This window comes from Asterias rubens, chromosome 8 (genome assembly GCF_902459465.1).
Source record: "Asterias rubens chromosome 8, eAstRub1.3, whole genome shotgun sequence".
Taxonomy (NCBI): domain Eukaryota; kingdom Metazoa; phylum Echinodermata; class Asteroidea; order Forcipulatida; family Asteriidae; genus Asterias; species Asterias rubens.
Genome location: NC_047069.1, coordinates 13,803,049 through 13,821,804, shown reverse-complemented (window position 1 = coordinate 13,821,804; position 18,756 = coordinate 13,803,049). Strand labels below are relative to the sequence as shown.

Sequence of the window (18,756 nt, the reverse complement as noted above, 5' to 3'; positions counted from 1 at the left end):
TCTTGGTTATAGTGCGCGTGCTCATAACAACATAAAAAATGAAAACTTACCAAGTAAGTCGGCTGCCACCTAGCGTTCTAAAGTCAATAGCGTTCAATAATTACTGGCTATGCGTGTACCCTCTCTGTACCCTCTCTGTTAAATTTGTTCATTTAAAAAAAAATGAGTTCAATTAACAGACCCTTTTTGGTAGGTTTTGATCTACTAAAACTGATGACACCCGATTATAGTATAGTGGCTTAATTTGTTTAAAACGCTGGTCGTGAAATTCAAACTCAATAGTGATCATAAGACTAACAGTGGAATTACGTCACACTTGCACAGGATAAGCCTATCATGTGATAATTTGTTCACCTTTTTTTGATAGTGTCGCACATTAGACCTATTGTGGCATTTATAAACATTATAACAGCTGCTATACATAACTCGAGATTGTAGTTCTATTGCAAGTTCAATACAGTTTTTTGGTGAACTTTATATAGCAGAGTGAAGTATTTTCGGTAAATCTAACAAAACTACTTATTATTCTTCACTCCGTGCAGCTCGAGCTTCGGCCATTACTCACCCAATGACACGTTTGAGAACAATTAAATAAACAGAAACTGTGTGTAGAGGTTTTTTTAAGATTGAATACGACAGCGAGGACATTGCTTCATTTTGAACGTTGTATCAATCAGCCTGTTATAAAGCTTCAAGTTCAAATCCAGATGATGGCATGGGACGTGTACAGTTTACCAACGTAAGGTCAGTATGGTTTTTGTTGTAAACATATTCAGCAGGTGCGAGAGGAAATTGAAAATGGCCTCCATTATCTTCTCTGGCTGGGAAAGAAGACGATTCCTAAGAGATAGTAAAATGCAATTTTCTTGAAGCCATGGTTACAAGATGTCAAAATGTCTTGATGGCAAAATTATGTTCTGAAACTACACGGCACACATTATAATCACATGCTCGTCATCATCAGTCAGACATGGTTTTTTTCTGTTCATGCAAACTTCTTTTTTACCAAACTGATGCTAAAGGAAGACAACAATCGTTTTAAAAATCAAATGGCAACGGAAATTTTAGTTAATGTAGTGCTTTGGGAACAGGTTATTTTTTTGGTGCTTGTTGGGGGGGGGGGCTACGGATAGGCCCTTGTGTGTTTTTTGTTTAACACATGGACCCCACAAGATAATTCATTGTTCAAAATGGACCCCACATAGAAACACTTTAGAAAAGGGCATAATACAACAACAATAGCAGGACCCCACACACTTGATCCATAAAAGCATTACATACCCTGCCTTGTGTGGACCTGAGAAAAAAAGAGGTCCATACAAGGCAGGGTTTTGAAACACTGTGGACTGTAGAATACGATTTCGATTTTGTACAGCACAAAGGAATGCCACATAGGGTATGAACACTAGTGTCAGAATACCCAATATATATTTTACTTCACAATAAAGACTTGATGTGCCTAAAAGTTTCATGTCTTGGTTACCAATTATGACAGTAATCACTGACTGCGACAGAAAGATTTCATAACAGCAAATATGACAGAAGATGAATGTTCACGTTTCATTGAATGAACTTGCGTCTTTTGTGGGGGTTTTTTTGTAAGAAAGGCTTGCTTGGTGTCAACGGAACGCAGTTGTTTTCCTTCTTCGAATGTTCGCGGCAATCTTTCTGTTACTTTAATATTCACACCACAGATCTGTGTATTCTGGCCAGATGGTAACTTTTTTCATAAAATACAAACATATGAGCTTTTAGGGGGGGGGGTGCCAGCAAGGAAGATCATCCAACAGCATTATTCTTTCTACCACTGGGCTTTACTTGTGAAACACGACCTTGTTATAGGATACCACATCGTGTGATATGAATGGATGCTTCTCGAAGCATGACTCTTCAAAATCAATAAAGTGTTTGGCTGAGAAATAAAGAAATTGAGACACTCAGTATTTCCAGTGCATAGATGAGGATTGAGTTCGCCTCCAGATCAATAGTGCACACTAATCGGGGATTTTGAAAGCAACACTCTCGAGAAGATTACTGTTGAATGGCAGGTGTATTTTGTTTTATAGTGATTTTATTTTGTATAAGTGTTTATGTTTTTGCTGAAAATTTCAAGCAAGACTCACCTAAATCATAATTGTCGAATATCCTCAGATCAAGCACTAAGCAACTATAGAATAACAATACTCTGTAATTTTAACTTCTTAGTTTAGCTCTTGAATATTCCACTAATTATACTATTAACTTCCAACTCCAATTAAAAATATTTTACGAGCAGTGGAAAGAGTTAGGGAAGCAATGACCAAGAATGTTACATACACTGGACACCATTAGTAATTGTCAAAGACCACAGTCTTCTCACTTCTTGGTGTATACCGACATATGCACAAAATAACAAACCTGTGAAAATGTAAACTCATTGGTCGTCGAAGTTGCCAGATAATAACGGATGAAAAAACACCCATTGACACACGAAGTTGTAGGCTTTCATGATTGATTTCGGGACCTTACGCGTGAGGTCTCGAAAGCGATTCAAATATTTTACTGATAAATCAAACGTCGAGTTGAAACCAACGGTAAACTTTTCTATATCGTATTTCCACCATGCAAAGTTTCAAATCCTACTGATAAATTACTTCTTTCTCGAAAACGACGTGACGTCAGAGGGAGCCGTTTCTCACAATGTTTTAAACTATCAAAAACTCTCCATTGCTTGTTACGAAGTAAACTTTTATGCCAACAATTGTGTCCAGTGTCTTTAAGCAAGGTTAATTTACACACAATCTCTTCGGGCGTACTGTGCAGCACTGATTATCGGAAGAGCATTCACATTTGTTTCCCATAATATTGGCACAACTTCCGACATGGTGAACATTGCATTCCGTATACGTGTCCGACTGACCAAAAACAAAAAACAGAAACATAAGTAATTTGTCATTTGATATTATTTCTGTTTTCGATATGGCGAATTGGAACGAGAACTGGGTTTAGTGCGACAGTGTTTCTGCAGATGGCAGTATCCCAGACGCTTATATTACTCAGACCAGTGGCACCATTACAAAAAGGTAAGCTAAATAATTGAGTCTGCCATATTTTTTTTTTATGAATCGAATTGAAAAGCGAAAAGAGGAATGTGAAACGTTTCTCAAGTATTTTCAATCAACTATCATGCATTCACTTTATAATCTATTTCACCAGCCAACAGAGTTTAGAATTTAACTTCAACCACTATTAGTTAAAAGGCAATGGTCAAAACCAGTTCTCGAATTTATATCTATAACTTTTGGTTCAAATCCCTGTTTTTTTTTCTATTAAGTGGTCTATCCACTGGGAAAGAGTTCCTGATTGTCACTGATTTGTAATCTATTTTCCATAAAGGGCCCAAATTAATGATATGCTCAATGGGCTGCCTTCAAAAAATATGGTTTCAATCAGTTGAATAAATAAATATTAGACAAATAAATGCATAATCAAAAAATATGGTTTCAATCAGTTGAATAAATAAATATTAGACAAATAAATGCATAATCAAATAAATCAATCAATCAGAATGCACCCTAGTGCTAGTAGGTGACAAAACATATAAAGCCATAAAATGTATACTTTTAGTGCTCAGTATCAAAACCAAATGACCCTCTGATGTGATTAGACTAAAGCTTGATATCGGAATATTATTGAGAAAAAAATAATTAACTAGTTTACGGAAGCCGTACTCTGCCTAATTCAAAACAAATGACCCTACGGGCTGTCCTATTGAGAATATGTGAATGGCGGATGCTTCATATCGTATTATTATTAAGGGGGGAAATAAACTAGTTTAAGGAGGACATTCATGTTACAATCTCTTTTATAGGGAGAACCGGAGGGAAGTTGAGTCCGGATGTTTTGAACATTGGTGCTTCATGAGTGCTTAAAGAGTGCTTCGAGAGCACCTCAAACTACAAAGTGTCTAGTTTTGTCAACCGGCCTAATAAACATCCGTTACGAAATCAAAGCTCAGTCTGAGTTTCTTCTTGAATGGTGTCCTCTGGCAGACGCTTCCTATCAATCTGAGAAAGATATACCCATCTCTAAAAGCATCGGTGACTCAAGGGCGTGGGGCATGAAAGGTCATAATACGATCGAAGAAAACGCGAGAGTCGTACTTGATGTGTTGACTAATTGTATCAAGCCTACTGGCAAGCGTGAGGACGACAGCCTAAAAGCTCATACTACTGCACTTTGTCTCTTCTTATCAACCTGTCCGCTGGCAGGTCTGAGCTATTAGGCTTACAATATCACCCTGCCGTCAAATCACCCGTTTCAACCGGTGTCCATCTCTTCCATAGAGGCATGCCCTCGTGCATCTACGCACACGCAATGGCCATTTGCCAAATTAAATAGCCTTCGATTTTGTGTACAATGCCGTCTAAGATGATTAAGTCCCCTTGGACGGTCTTACATTCGAATTTCGTCCAAGCTACTTTGCGAGAGCCTTGAAAATGCCATCCTTGGGTGAGTATGACAGAAAATACAAAAACATGTTTTTAATGTACTCTCAGATTTTTCCGAGGAAAAGTGCTCACCTTTCTTGAGAAATGTGCCTATGCTTTGTACAGAGATACAGTAAACTTACGAAAAGTAAAATACACTTGTTAAGACTTCCGGGCCAAAACTGACCCAGTTCCTGGTCGCAGGGGGCCTGACCATTCATGGGTCAGTGCAGTGTGACCCGGAATCTATCGCAAATAACCCAGACAAAGGGTCAAACTAATGAAGAAACCGAGGTAATATTCCATTTCAAACCACTTTGAAAGTCAGATGACCAAGGAATGGGTCACGCCCAATAGAACCGGGACCCAGAATCTAGGTCAATTCAGACCGGAAGTTTTCAGAGTGTAAACTTCATTGGTAAAGAATTGCACTTTATACTTTAACCATGGGTTGAATGAGAGCAATTGCCACCCTTTTTTAATCAAAGAGGAGCGTTGTAGTAAACTAAATTCTGCCGCTGTTAAGTAAACAAAATCCCGCAAAAATCCATCAAACTCAGGGAGCTGAAGGTAGGAATTGATATTCCTCTTTAAAAAAAAGTATAGATTGTAGGTGAGGGGACATGCACCAGGCAAGGAATTCCAAAAAGATGCAGGGCGTGGAATAAAGCTGGTGGCATGGCTCCTTGTTCTACATCTCAGAAGATCAAGAATGTATGGATGAGAAGAAGCAGATAGTTTGCTTTCTGTTCAAAGACTCTTGAGGGAAATGGAACTAGGGCAGACACACTGGTGACACACTTGCCATGGAAATATTTTGTAGAAAAGACAGAGACTGACTACAGACCTACCGTGGGAAAGAGGTTGTAATAATGATCTGAACACTTCACCAACAAGATTACGCTTCTGAAACTGCCAGCAGAGAAACTTTTTCCAGAACGAATATCAAGCCTCACACCGACATCAAACAGAAACATGTGACACACTTTTTCTCCCGCTAATTCAATCCAATTCAGATCAAACTCAATTGTATTTCAAGACTTCATTTAAACAAAACCTTCTCCGACAAGGACTTATAAATATAGGACTATTTGAACGCGAGGACATTCGGGTAATTACAGTCAAAACGTGTTTCACACTCCGAGTGCTGTGTCCCAAAAGGGGTGGATATGGAGCACGACTTATCTAGAGCGATTTACCCAACTACACGTTTTCTTTGTGCGGCTGCCTGCCGCCTTTTTAAACGTCGGTTCAGTTTAGCTCTCCTCCAAATGTGTAAACAATGCGAGCATTATTGCGGACAATAAAGCAGGTGACGTTGAAAACTACTACATTTTTGTATTGTTTATTTGTAGTTTTTAGTTCTAAGTGGCAGCATTCAAATTATATACATGTGGCAGGTCGAATGAACCCATGTGTACACACAACTCCCGGTAATTTTGGGGTGATTTCTTTCTTTATACATCAATCCTCCATTGCCCAGCTTTGAATGACCAAATTTAAAGTTAAAATGTATCAGGTTTTCTCAAACATTATCAGATTCAAATTTTTATTGATTTAAACTTAAAGTATATGTTTCTGTTATCAGTCTTTATGTGTGATATCCTATATAAATAATATTGTTGGAGGTTTTTTAGGGAGCATTCTGCTGCATAGTTGGAAAACGTAGATGCATGCATCACTTGGTATACAGCACACTCGAGCTTTTTATGTGTTGTTGGCTCACGTAAAAATTGGATGAAACCTTTTGAAAAGTTTGCTGAGGTTCGTTGCTTTGCTTTGCTTTGAAAAATGGTACAAAAAAGCAGGTATACTTGTAAATGTGGTCCTGAAAAACGACGAAACGGGAGTTCAATTCCTGAATAAAAATGCCTGAGGACATTCAAGTTATTAAACTTATATCAGAATATCACCGTACTATTTTGGACTCCTCCCCTCGCTCCCGTATCTATTTCCATTGTTTATTTTTTAAAATTCTCCATTCTTAAAACCTGGCGTCGACAAAAACAGTTTTCCTCCGGGGAAAAAATTCATTTGTTTACGACGTCTTTCAGTTGTTGTGTGTGCCTTAATAGAATCCAACTTGCCCCTATCTCGAATTAAATGTGGTTGGTACCAAAGTTGAAACTGATCCACATCGTGCTTTTGGCTTATTGTTGCCCTTTTGTGGTGATTTTGAGGGCTTATTCCGCACGGACCCGAAAGTGATACCTTGAGGCTTCGGGGATGATATGGTTCCAATCAGTTTCAGGGTGTCTCATATACCCAACTCTCTAACCCTAAGTTAAGAATGCTTACGACCAATGATTCGGATGAACAATGACCGACACCTGAATGATATTTTTCCAAACAGTTACTTATTAGATAATATAACTTATAGCTTTTATATTCCTTACGATGTTTGTTTTTTGAGATGATCTCGAGCAAAATTTCGTTGTTGGCAGTGCACGGACTACACTACAGGGTAAACAGTCGTTTTGAGCTGCTTGATTAATACTGTTGTTAAAGGCATTTGACACCTTTGGACATTTTCAAAGACCAGTCTTCTCACATGGTGTATCTCAACATACGCATAAAATAACAAACCTGTGAAAATTTGAACTAAGTTGGTTGTCGATTATAATAATAATCGAAAACACCCGTCGCACAAGTTGTGTGCTTTTCAGTGCTTGAATTTGAGACCTCAGCTGATGAGGTCTCGAATTCGATTCTAATATTTTTAGTGAGAAATTACTTCTTCTCAAAAAAGGGAGCTGTTTATCACATTGTTTTTACTATCAATAGCTCTCCATTGCTCGTTAGCTTTTATACTAACAGTTATTTTGAGTAATTACCAATAGTGTCCAGTATATTTTTAACTAAGAAAACGAAGTCAGTTCATCAGGTACATTATTTCTTCAATCAGAGGAAAATGTTTCAGAACTAAGCAAATCATTGGTTAAGCCTTAACTGCAAGGTTCAATGTTCCAGTCAGTTGCCGGCCGCCAGTCATTGAAACCGAATCGGGACGCGGGAGGGAATACAAACGTCTGATATATCCCTGTACAACATCGTTAAGAATAAAGTAGAATTTGGACCACAAACAGAACCTTTACCAAATTGTTAATAAATGTAATTGCATTGTGCATTGTATTTGAAATCATTGTTAGAACATTATTTTTCCTTGTTTGTTTTGTTAGTTCGTGTGTTGGGATGTCTGTTTGTTTGTTCGTTTGTTTGCTTGCTCGCTTGTTTGTTTGTTCAAAAAGTGCAAGGCCTTCAAACAGGCGACTCGATGGATGTGGTAAACGAGTTTTCCAGTTGCGTTGATGCGCCTGAAACACGCCGTAAGCGTAGTACGTTCGAGTCATAGATATAGAATTAAGTAACTAGATCGGCCGCGCGTACATACGCGCCATTGCCTGTGTAGAAAATACAATTGTTCGCCATGGACGCGGTAAAAAATACACGTTCGAAAGGCAAAAATGAACACGGGAGATAGGCCTTTGACGCGCTAAATGTCACGTGCTGACGCTAAAAAGTCACGTGCTGACGGCAACGCACAGAAAATGTACACGGGAGATGGGCAATGGCAGCCCCCTTGCCAGAACCCGCGTATGTACGCGCGGCCGATCTAGTGATTCTATTCTATATCTATGGTTCGAGTACGTTTGGTATCCGCAAACATGCGCGCCCGCGGACTGTCTGTATACGAATCCAAGATGTTTGTGACGTAACAGGGACAAAATTGAAAACTAGGCCTACGTGTTGTGAACAACAATGAGGATAAACATCAAACACAAGAAAAATCAACGATAAAGCAGATCACTGAAACCTCAAACGCAAGCATAAACGAGGCTTGCAGAAAAACCTCTCCAAGATCCATAAAAGTCAAGATGATAGCGCTCAACTACGCAAGATCTCCCTTCAGACACCCTAATAACTAGAACGTGGACAATATTTGTAAACCAAGATGATGACTCAACAAGTCACCCGTCATCAGCAGAATGTCTGCCCCGTGGCGACAGCGGGGCAGAGGACCCCTCTAGGCGAGCAATGGACTCTAGTGCATGAGTGGTACATGGAGCGCAGAGAACCATTGCAGGTAATTAAAGGCAAATCGGTGGAGATTCAAAGTCCACAGCTGGAAAAGTGGTTGCAGTTTATTGTTCATCGCTTTTTAAATTACGGTTACATAGATTTACGGACTGGTGGCACCGGTTAAAATCCTGAACTCGGCTAAGAACATGGTTTTCAGCCTTCATGGTTGTTGCTGTGCGTTTTTATGTTTGCGTTGCAATCCGTCTATTCGTCGTCGGAGTATTTTGAGACCACCACGACCCCCAAAGTTTGATTCAAGCAGTATTGATCTTGCATCATATCATGCCTTCACGGAGGCAACCGCGTCCTTGCACTCTCGTCATTGGCTCTCTGTACCTAGTGAATGTTCCTGTATACAAGTTATTTTCTTCCCTTAAAGACACTGGACAATATTGGTAATTGTCAAAGACCAGTCTTTTCACTTGGTGTATCTCAACATATGCATAAAATAACAAACCTGTGAAAACTCGATTGGTCGTCGGAGTTTCGAGATAACTATGAACGAAAAAAAACCTTGTCACACGAAGTTGTGTGCTTTCAGGTGCTTGATTTCGAGACCTCAAATTAATTCTAAACTTGAAGTCTCGAAATCAAATTCGTGAAAAAATCATTCTTTCTCGAAAACTATACGTCACTTCAGAGGGAGCTATTTCTCACAATGTTTTATACTATCAAACTCTCCCCATTACTCGTTACTGTGTGAGGTTTTATGCTAATAATTATTTTGAGTAATTACCAATAGTGTCCCCTGCCTTTAAATTATAGAAGTTTGGCCTTGATAAAAAAAAATGAAAAATGCCGTGCCCTTAGGAACGAAGTATTAGACCCGCAGCCTCATTTTGCTCAGCCGAGGTCAGAGCAAAAAACGAGCACCCTTCTTAATGTCTTCTTTCATTTGAATTATCAGATCTACCATCTCATTCAAGGTCTTGTAGTTTGTGATGTTTATATTTCGTTGCAACCCTCTTTCCAGATTAGACGCGCAAATGAATTTTGGACACTACGGTAGCAGTGTCCATGCTTTCTCCTAAACTTATAATAATGTGATATTGTATTGCATCTATTATCTTGTTTGTTTGGAAGTTGTTTCCCTTCTTTCGTACATGTCGTTTGTTTGGTGGAAGTTTAATATGGAATGCATGAGATGATGCAAGATCAATAACACTAGAATCAAACTTTGGGGATCGTGGTCGTCTCAAAACACTGCGACGAATAAGACGGATTGCAACGCACACTCAACACAACAACAAAACCATGTTGGCCGAGTTCAGGCTTATAACTGATGCCACCAGTTTATAATTTGTATAAAAGATACTTTTAATCAACTTTCCATTATCTGCATTATCTGCTTGAAAAACCTATTACGTTAACAGGTTATTTTGTTGTTGTTGTTTTTTTAAGTTTTTTTAATACATATTTAAATGACTATGGCAGAGTTTGTTTGTTGAATTTAAAATTGAGTTGAATAACTAATTGCAGTGCCCTGTAAACTTATTGAAAAAAAATTTCCAGACACAAACAGAGAGCATGTAGCTTGCATGCTTATAAAAAAAATCTCTTCCGTCGAAATTGACCGGTATTTCAGTTATAAGTCAGATTCTCCGTTAGTTTGACTAGATTCTTGGTCAATTTGAAACAATATCGGCTCATACTGACCTAGAAGTGGGTAAGGCCCCACACGGGACCCGGAGTCTCACCCGTTAAAGCTTACATGAACGACGTTTTTACTGTATCAATGAGGGGTTCACTCTCGTCTGATACTTGACAAGTCACAAACTACTTTTAAAAGTCGAATCAGTACAGCGAACACGTCTTTTGTCAGCATGTGCGCAGCAATGAGATATAGCTTATTTGTTGATGGTTGATGGTTGATGCGACTCCATGTCTTTAGAAGGAAACACGAAGATGCTGAGAAATAGGGCTATTAAATTATTATGCCATCCCTTAAGTATTCTCATGTCTCACGATACGGCCACTGATTTTTTGATAGCCAGATGACTACAAAAGGGTGGATTATTTACGTGCGCAATGAAACCCTTCAATCAATTACGGGTAGACTCTTCTGTCAGGTCAGGCTGAAATTACGGGCGACGGCACACACGTGCTTCGATGCCTTATACCGTGGGGTTTTGGCTGTCAAATATAATGTAGTGCAAGCCATGTGATCTGGCTTCAAATTCCTCCAAGGGTTTCGGCTTCGATTTCTCCGGGATTCTTTCGATTGAAATGTTAACTTTTGATCTTTATTTCTTGGTAACCAAAGACGAACACATTGTGACATTTTTGGTTTGCTTTGAACCTATGTGCAGAGACTTGAAAATTTTAGACACATTTTACAGATGCGGATACAGACTGCCTGGCCATCACCGAAAGGTGTTGTACTTGAGTTACACTATCAATGTAAAAAATAATACGGTAAAACAAAAAACATGATCTTTATTTCTCGGTAATCAAAGACGAACACAATGTGAAGCAGCTGGAACAAATACATTTAGAAAAATCTCTGCCCAATGAACCCGTTTTCTTTAAAGATTTATAAGTAATCACATGAAGACGATATGATCAACGAATCAAAAAGCATTTGTTAAATTTTTCGCCTTTTTTCAGAACCTCCACGACTCGAAACAAAGATAAATTATACAGAGCTGCAAACTTTCTCTGATTTTTAAACAAGGGTTTCCCTATAGCAAGCTTTTCGTTTTCTGATGAACAAGTTTAAAAAATATCACGGACTATGGAAACTTTTTCCCTATTATGATATTGAATGTAATTCTAAAGATCTCCCTGATTTGTGTACACATTCTCCCTGATTGCAAGACGCAAATACAGCACCAATACACACTGTAACATGAACTGCAAACCCCTTTTCAAAGTTTCTTCACCCTGTTTGTTTTCAACTTCCTCATCTCTCAAAAGAAATTGATCGAGATATTCGCACTACAATGCAGTGAAGACAGTCTGACTATAACTGCCTAACCAACTGTACGTACAAATTGATTCATTGTGGTTCTCTTTTCAAATGAACCTCACATGCATATTTCGTTGAGTTGAGAACGGTTTCCAAAATTGACCGGCCCGAAACTATTTCCCTTGGGGATTGCCTCAATTCTCGCTCGAACCGGAATCTGTGTCAAAAACTTTGACCCCAGAGTCCAAATCACACTCTGATATCAATGACCATTTTTTGACCAGTCTGAACTGCTCAATCCACATGGAACCCTCAATACGGGTCACTTACTGTATAACTTATGGCGAAATCATACCACATAAGGGAGACCCCAACTGCCTAGGTAATACCTACTTTCTACTTCGATTTGAAGTTTGCATTTTTACTGTTTTCCAAACTAGCTTAGCGGACGCAAAAAAAAAAACATGGGAGACAAATCTAATTCCCCTTAAACATTGCCGCATATTGGATATATCAGTAATCTTTTAATAAAATTTGGGGGATATACAATGTAAAATAGTGCATCCAAGATAACAATATAAATACATTCCACCGTGACACCTACATATAACCAAACACCAACTCCGCCACTTATCGCTGACCTTTACTGGTTCAGAATCCCTCAATATACAGTTATAAGTTCTGACACTTTGACTTCAGAAATGCTGACAGTCACTTAAAGGCAGTGGACACTATTGGTAATTGTCAAAGACCAGTCTTCTCACTTGGTGTATCTCAACATTATGTATAAAATAACAAACCTATGAAAATTTGAGCTCAATTGGTCGTCGAAGTAGCGAGATAATAATGAAAGAAATTGTGTTAAGATGTTTGATTTCGATACCTCAATTTCTAAATCTGAGGTCTCGAAATCATTTTTTTTTTAATAACTTCTTTCTTGAAAACTACGTTACTTCAGAGGGAGCCGTTTCTCACAATGTTTTATACCATCAACCTCTCCGATTACTCGTCACCAAGTAAGGTTTTATGCTAATGATTATTTTGAGTAATTACCAATAGTGTCCACTGTCGTTAAGTCTATTCACAACAAGGGTCCGCAATATCTCACCGAGTTACCCCATATCCACCATTCCGCCTTCATAACCTCACTGAGTTACTCTGCCTATATTCATAATGCCGGACTACCCTGGATTTCCAAAGACACAATAAAAAAGCTGAAGATCATTCCTTCTCATGCTCAGCTCCTACACTTTGAAACTCAATTCCCAGTTTAATGTGACTTCCGCTTCCCATTAAAAATCAACTTATTTCTCATGTTGTTTACCTAAAGTTACCTTTGTTGCTTTCAATCGTGTTTTTTTTCTTTTTTTTTTCGTTTTTTTTTTTAGTGATTTGTAACCACCAAAAGAGGAACTTTATAAATGCTGTTAATAATAGTTAAAACAACGGCCTTCTTACTTCCCCCATCGATTTGTGCACCCCACTTGAATCCGCTTCGGGCAATAGTCATGGTTTGGGCATTACCTTGGGCCTATAATTTTAACTGTGCCCCTCATAGCAGTCAACATCTTATAATTATGACTTTGTGTTACTTGACACAGCATATAACCCAGGAAAAAACACAAACAAAGACACTTTATATACGGGAAGAAATAGTAATAACTGTGTTATTATGGTAAAACTAAAATTTTTAAATTGGCTTTTTTGACAACTATATTAGAATAGGGGACACAAACTTCGTTTTATCTTTGTTTAGTCAATAGTTATTCTGTTAATGTATGTTACTGTTAAAGCAGTGCGGGCATGTCAGTGAAAACAGTGCGGGCATGCGGTGGTTTTGTTTAAACAATGCCACTTCTAAAAACATAAAAAGGGCGATGCAGAGAAACGTATAAGCTGGTCACACAATTATTAACGTTTGATAGCAAAAGAGAATCTGCAATGAATAAGAAATGCGTGCCGACATCGTCAAAATGTTGTTTGCCGTATTGAGTTTATAGTCCGCGTATTACGTCGAGATGATGTAGTCACCATATCGCCATTAGGACTAACCTTGACGTCCAATCCGCACAGAGACACGGAATCGGGGCCGAAACACAATAATGTCACAGTATAATTATAGCAAGTTTAAGGCGTGTTATTTCTGTTGGTTATGTCACGATCATTTTTTGAAATATTACCCAATGAGACAACCTGAATGTATACTGTATTGATTTATTTCCAGTGTGGAGTTACAGCTTTTCATTCACAAATGACATTATTGTTTTACTCTCTATACACACATCCTTAGGATCGGTCACTTTTTTCATTATCCCACCCCCCCCCCCCACACCCCACACCACACAAACACAAAATCCACCCTCTGCGACTGATCCACCACATTATTGTATCATAAGTGGAACTGATTGGTAGTCAGTCACATTCAACAATCTTTTTTTCATTCTGTCATAAATGGATGCAGATGTGTCACTTAAATTGCCAAAACGCCTACAAATTTGAAAACGAGGTTGCCCGGGAACAGATTTTGAGCTTGTTATAAAAATTTTTTTGATTGATTCTAAGCTAGCTTTTCCCAGTAATGTCAAGTGGTCAGTGTGGTTATGTTTCAATCTTTAACTTTTCATCAGCGAAACATAGAGATATTTTACTTTTCAAATCTTAATTGTACTTATTAATTCTGCTGCTACATTGCTTTTAAGTTATGACAAAGTAAAATGAAACTGCAACATCGAAGCAGTAGAGTTAAAAGTTTATATTTTGAAAGTACTATCCACCACGTTGAGTCCATTAGTACTTCACAGATCCACCAATCACTCAAGAGATATCTATGGGTGCGTTCGTTTAACTTCACTCGGGTGTGCGGTACCATATTCGGCTAATTAAATATTCATGTCGTTCCGGGCTACATTTAGGTACATGTTTGGGGCTACATTTAGGTCCGGGCTACATTTAGGTACATGTTTGGGGCTACATTTAGGTCCGGGTTACATTAAGGTACATGTTTGGGGCTACATTTAGGTCCGGGCTACATTTAGGTACATGTTTGGGGCTACAATTGGGTCCGGGCTACATTTAGGGCATGTTTGGGGCTACATTTAGGTCCGGGCTACATTTAGGGCTCGGGCTACATTATGGTGCCGCACACTCGGGTGAGCCCCTGACAAGAGCTAAACGAACGATCACTCGCCGCTCTCGTAGTGACGTCATGCATCTGGGTGACCCACGTCACAAGCAGGTCACTGGGGGCTGACCCGGTTGAGTCCATGGAATGACGTCAAAGCTGTTCGGACGCACCGGGGAAGACCGGGGTCGACCCAAAGAAGCTAAACGAACGCACCCTATATGAACGTGGTGTCACCGAAAATTTATCACATCTCTTGTCAAGTAAAAACAATCAATACATTTTGACATTACATTAACGTCAACATTTATACTATTTATGAACATTTATTTTCAATTTATTTTACTCACAGGGTAAATTAATATGCTCAGTAAGTTGAACTTTAAACTAAGCGTTGTATTGTAGTAATAATAAATCAAATTCATTCGAGACTCATTTTGATCACGGTCATACTATAAAATACTGCCTGTAAATAACTGATTTTATATTTTAATGTGTCTGCTATTACATTGCAACTTCATGATAGAACCTGGTCCGCTTCTTTGAAGTAACAAAAGATTTACTCATTGGTATTAAAAACATGGCGGACCGTATAATATTCCGCTGCTTGTATTTAAAGTGGCAAGTTTATGTTTTTAATCCCTACTCACTAATTACAACACACTGGTGTTTCATAAATTAAAAGGGAATTCCAAGAAGCAAAATGTTTTCTTCAAAGTATAACACCAGGCCCAGCCTCCATCTTTATTGCGACACAGGATTGAGCGTATAAGAAACCTTCAGCCCAGTTCTAGTGTGTACACGTTCTAAACACAATAATAATAATTATGCATGGGATTGAGACCAACTACAAAACAAACCATTTCCAACAAGCAATAATAACCTCGGCATTTTAATTTCACGGTATACTTCCGTAGTCAAACACTCACACCATACGCCGAGTCAAAAAGTGGAAAACAGCAATTATGAATCGGTCCCCGAAGAGGTAACTTTTCATTTCGTATACGGGCACGGCTCAGTTCACTGTCCATCAGTAAACATCTCCAAGCAAGACATAACGCTATGAAAATAAACAAGTCAACGATGTCTTGAAGACGGCCTTAAAGGAAGACAGACTTTATAAGGAAGACACTAGAACCTGAACCTCGTGGTGAGAACTAACGACTCGGTGCTCAGTCTACCAAAAGGGTTCAATTTGCTCCAAGTCAAACGGAAAATAAGGAACAACACTGTCGGTCTATTTCTACATGCTGAATTGATTCACAAGTACAGAGATTAACAATCGATCCACTGTTATGGTTAGTTCAGAGCAACAACTGAAGCCATGGTGGATGGAATTTATCAAATAAGCACACAACTGTGAAGATCACACCCGGACTTTATGTAAAATGAAACACTTGCCACATGGTCTCTCACTTTACGGTAATACATCATTTCAAACATCGTCTTATATAAGGTCCATACTGCTGATCTGTTTCTGCAAATCGGTCTTAATGGAATGACGTCATGGCAGCCTTTCGATTGACTTTCCCAGAGAGTCAACATTTTGTGTTATTTTACCCTTCAGATTGTAATCTAGAATATATTTGATTGCTGGGATAGGATACTGTGATACTGAAGCCCTTTTTATCTTACTCTACTTTTTAACAGATATGGCGTCATAGTTTACGTCAGCGTATGTCACACCTAGCACAAATGTTGGTAAGTTCGGAAATCAGCTATTAATTAGTTTTCACTTTAAAGGGATGCTAGATCATTGGTCCTGGGGTCGATTTCACAAAGAGTTAGGACTAGTCGTAACTTAGGACTGGTCCTAAGAGATATCGAAAATGTACAGTCCTAAAAAGTTAGGACTAGTAACTCGTCCTAACTCGAGATAAGACTATGTCCTAACTCTTTGTGAAATCCACTCCTTGTCGATTAATTTTATTTCAGTAAGCACAACAAACCTTTGCGAAAATCATTAAATCTTTTGGGGCGGAAAATTATCCATTCCAGTGGAATAATTTTCAAAATACTTTATCATCTGCTGCAGTGCTTCTCGCCTAGTACATTTTTATTGTATTGAATTTGTCGTGAATTTTATGGTCATTAAATAAGTTTAAAATAAAAACATGGTCTTAGTTTATAGACTTAGTTATTATTTCGGTGTTGCAGTGGAAAATAAAAAGCTGCGATTTTCAGGTGTTCGGATGTTCATCTTATATCACCTTATGTCTGTAGTTGCATGATCTGTACATTCACTTCACTGCAGCTTATAGACTGAAAATATTTAAGAAAATACTGACGTTTTTTATGATAAAATTTCATCGGGGATACACGACTAGTTACGCTATCCTTACTTTCTATGTGGTAAAAAGTGTAAACGCTGCTAAAAAGTAAAAACTATACTCTAGCAAAAGACAAACACAGCCCTCTATAGAACAACTGGAAAGTGGTAAGCAACTGCTAAAAAAACGTATGGTTTCCAGGTAAAAATCTGATTTAGTGCCATGCATCACTTGATCTATAACTGCTTACATTTCATCCACTGAGCAGATTCGATTTATTTACTTTTTAATTGAGCGGAGCGATGCTATTTACTTTGCTTAACTCTGCAATATCTCTTCCAGGAACTATTTTTACCTGTACTATCTAACCGATTTAAACAGTTTGCAAAGGATTTATTTGCAATAAGTACGGAAGTGTGTGCAAACAACACTTTTCACAAGGGAAAAGAGCAGCTTTAGAAAAACAACTTGGAAACTTTAGTATTCAAATTGAGCGTTGGTTAAACCCCCATGGTTAAAACCAAGGTAGAGACTACAGAGTACGCACATAATTTGCTTCTTACAAAAACAAGTTAAGATTAATGTACTCTAACGATTTATTCATGAAGACCTCGAAAGACTAATTTCAAGTGCAGGCATTTATGAAGATGGGTATTATATGGGTTTATGAAGTTAACATTGACAGTACCCTTTGTTTTTGGTGGGGTTTTTTTTCTTACAATTATTACAGACCTAGTTTTGACGTTTGATATTTGGTATATTATATTGTGTGTGGGTTTTTTGTTATGTACATTTTCAAATAAAGCATGGTGTAGTTATACAAAAAATCAACAACCATAAGAAAATGATGTTCATATCAAAGGGATGCCATACCTCCTTTTAAAAACTAAAGTCCGGTTTATTGAAACCGACCGAAAAAATATGTCACATTGGAAAACATGGCACAAGACGTTCAGGGCAACCTTTGTTTTCTTTCTCTGCACAGAACAAATCACTCTCGGAGTATCCGAACGAACTGGTAGGACACGTGGATGATGCCTACATCTTAGCTCAAAAACGCCCACCACGAAGATAACGGAGGTGTAACCATAACACCATGCAGCAATTGCTACCCAATGGCCAATGCTTTTAACTGTAGCCAATAGATCTGTCATCTCGAGTTACGCAAGGAGGGCACGGCCATGCTCATCTTATTGGGCTACCTCGGGCGACTGATGGTCAACTCATAACCACAGTTCATGGCTTTGGCCATAGCGTGCTAGTATTGCAGTGGTCGGTTTATTTTTTTTTCTGTCTTAATAGCCGGGAACTATAATTATAAATAATAAGATTAAAAACAGGGGATTATACACACTTTCATTAAGTAAACAATACTTTCTTAACTTGTAGTGACACGGTTTATAATGTAATTTGATGGAGACATCCACAAGCGTTTCATGTTGATATTCGGAGAGTATTATTGTTTGATCCAATTATGTGACTTTCTTTATTGACCGTCTTCCCAGCTGATATATACTTTGTTATCGTTATCAAACTATACCATGAACCTAATGTAGCGGTGACTTGGGCATCTTTTTGATGTGTTTTATTTATTTATTTCCCTCCTCCAAAATGCAGTTTGTTTATTTTCATATAATTGTCTTATGCAATAACATATAAAACAAATTATTGTTTTCATCCAAAATGCAATTTTGTTTATTTTTCATGAACTAATTTTTATCAAGTTTTCCATGCATTGGAAAACAGTATATGACTGAAAATCACAATATTATTCAATCATAGTTTATATCAGACGATCACCCCAATATTACATTCATGTTTCCCGCAAACCCAGCCAGATTAACTCAAGAAACTCTATAAGCCCCTTAGCAGGTGGCTGCTTGGAGAAGGAACTTGAGTGAGAGAAAT

The 18,756-nt window shown here is 38.2% G+C and overlaps 1 long non-coding RNA gene across 1 annotated transcript; it reads left to right on the top strand.

Annotated features, from left to right (window-relative positions):
* Positions 1-2,750: 2,750 nt before the first annotated feature.
* On the top strand, positions 2,751-18,495 carry LOC117293229. Its single transcript, XR_004519393.1, has 3 exons — positions 2,751-3,062; positions 16,229-16,279; positions 17,834-18,495. It is a non-coding gene; the product is annotated as an uncharacterized LOC117293229 (long non-coding RNA).
* Positions 18,496-18,756: the final 261 nt, after the last annotated feature.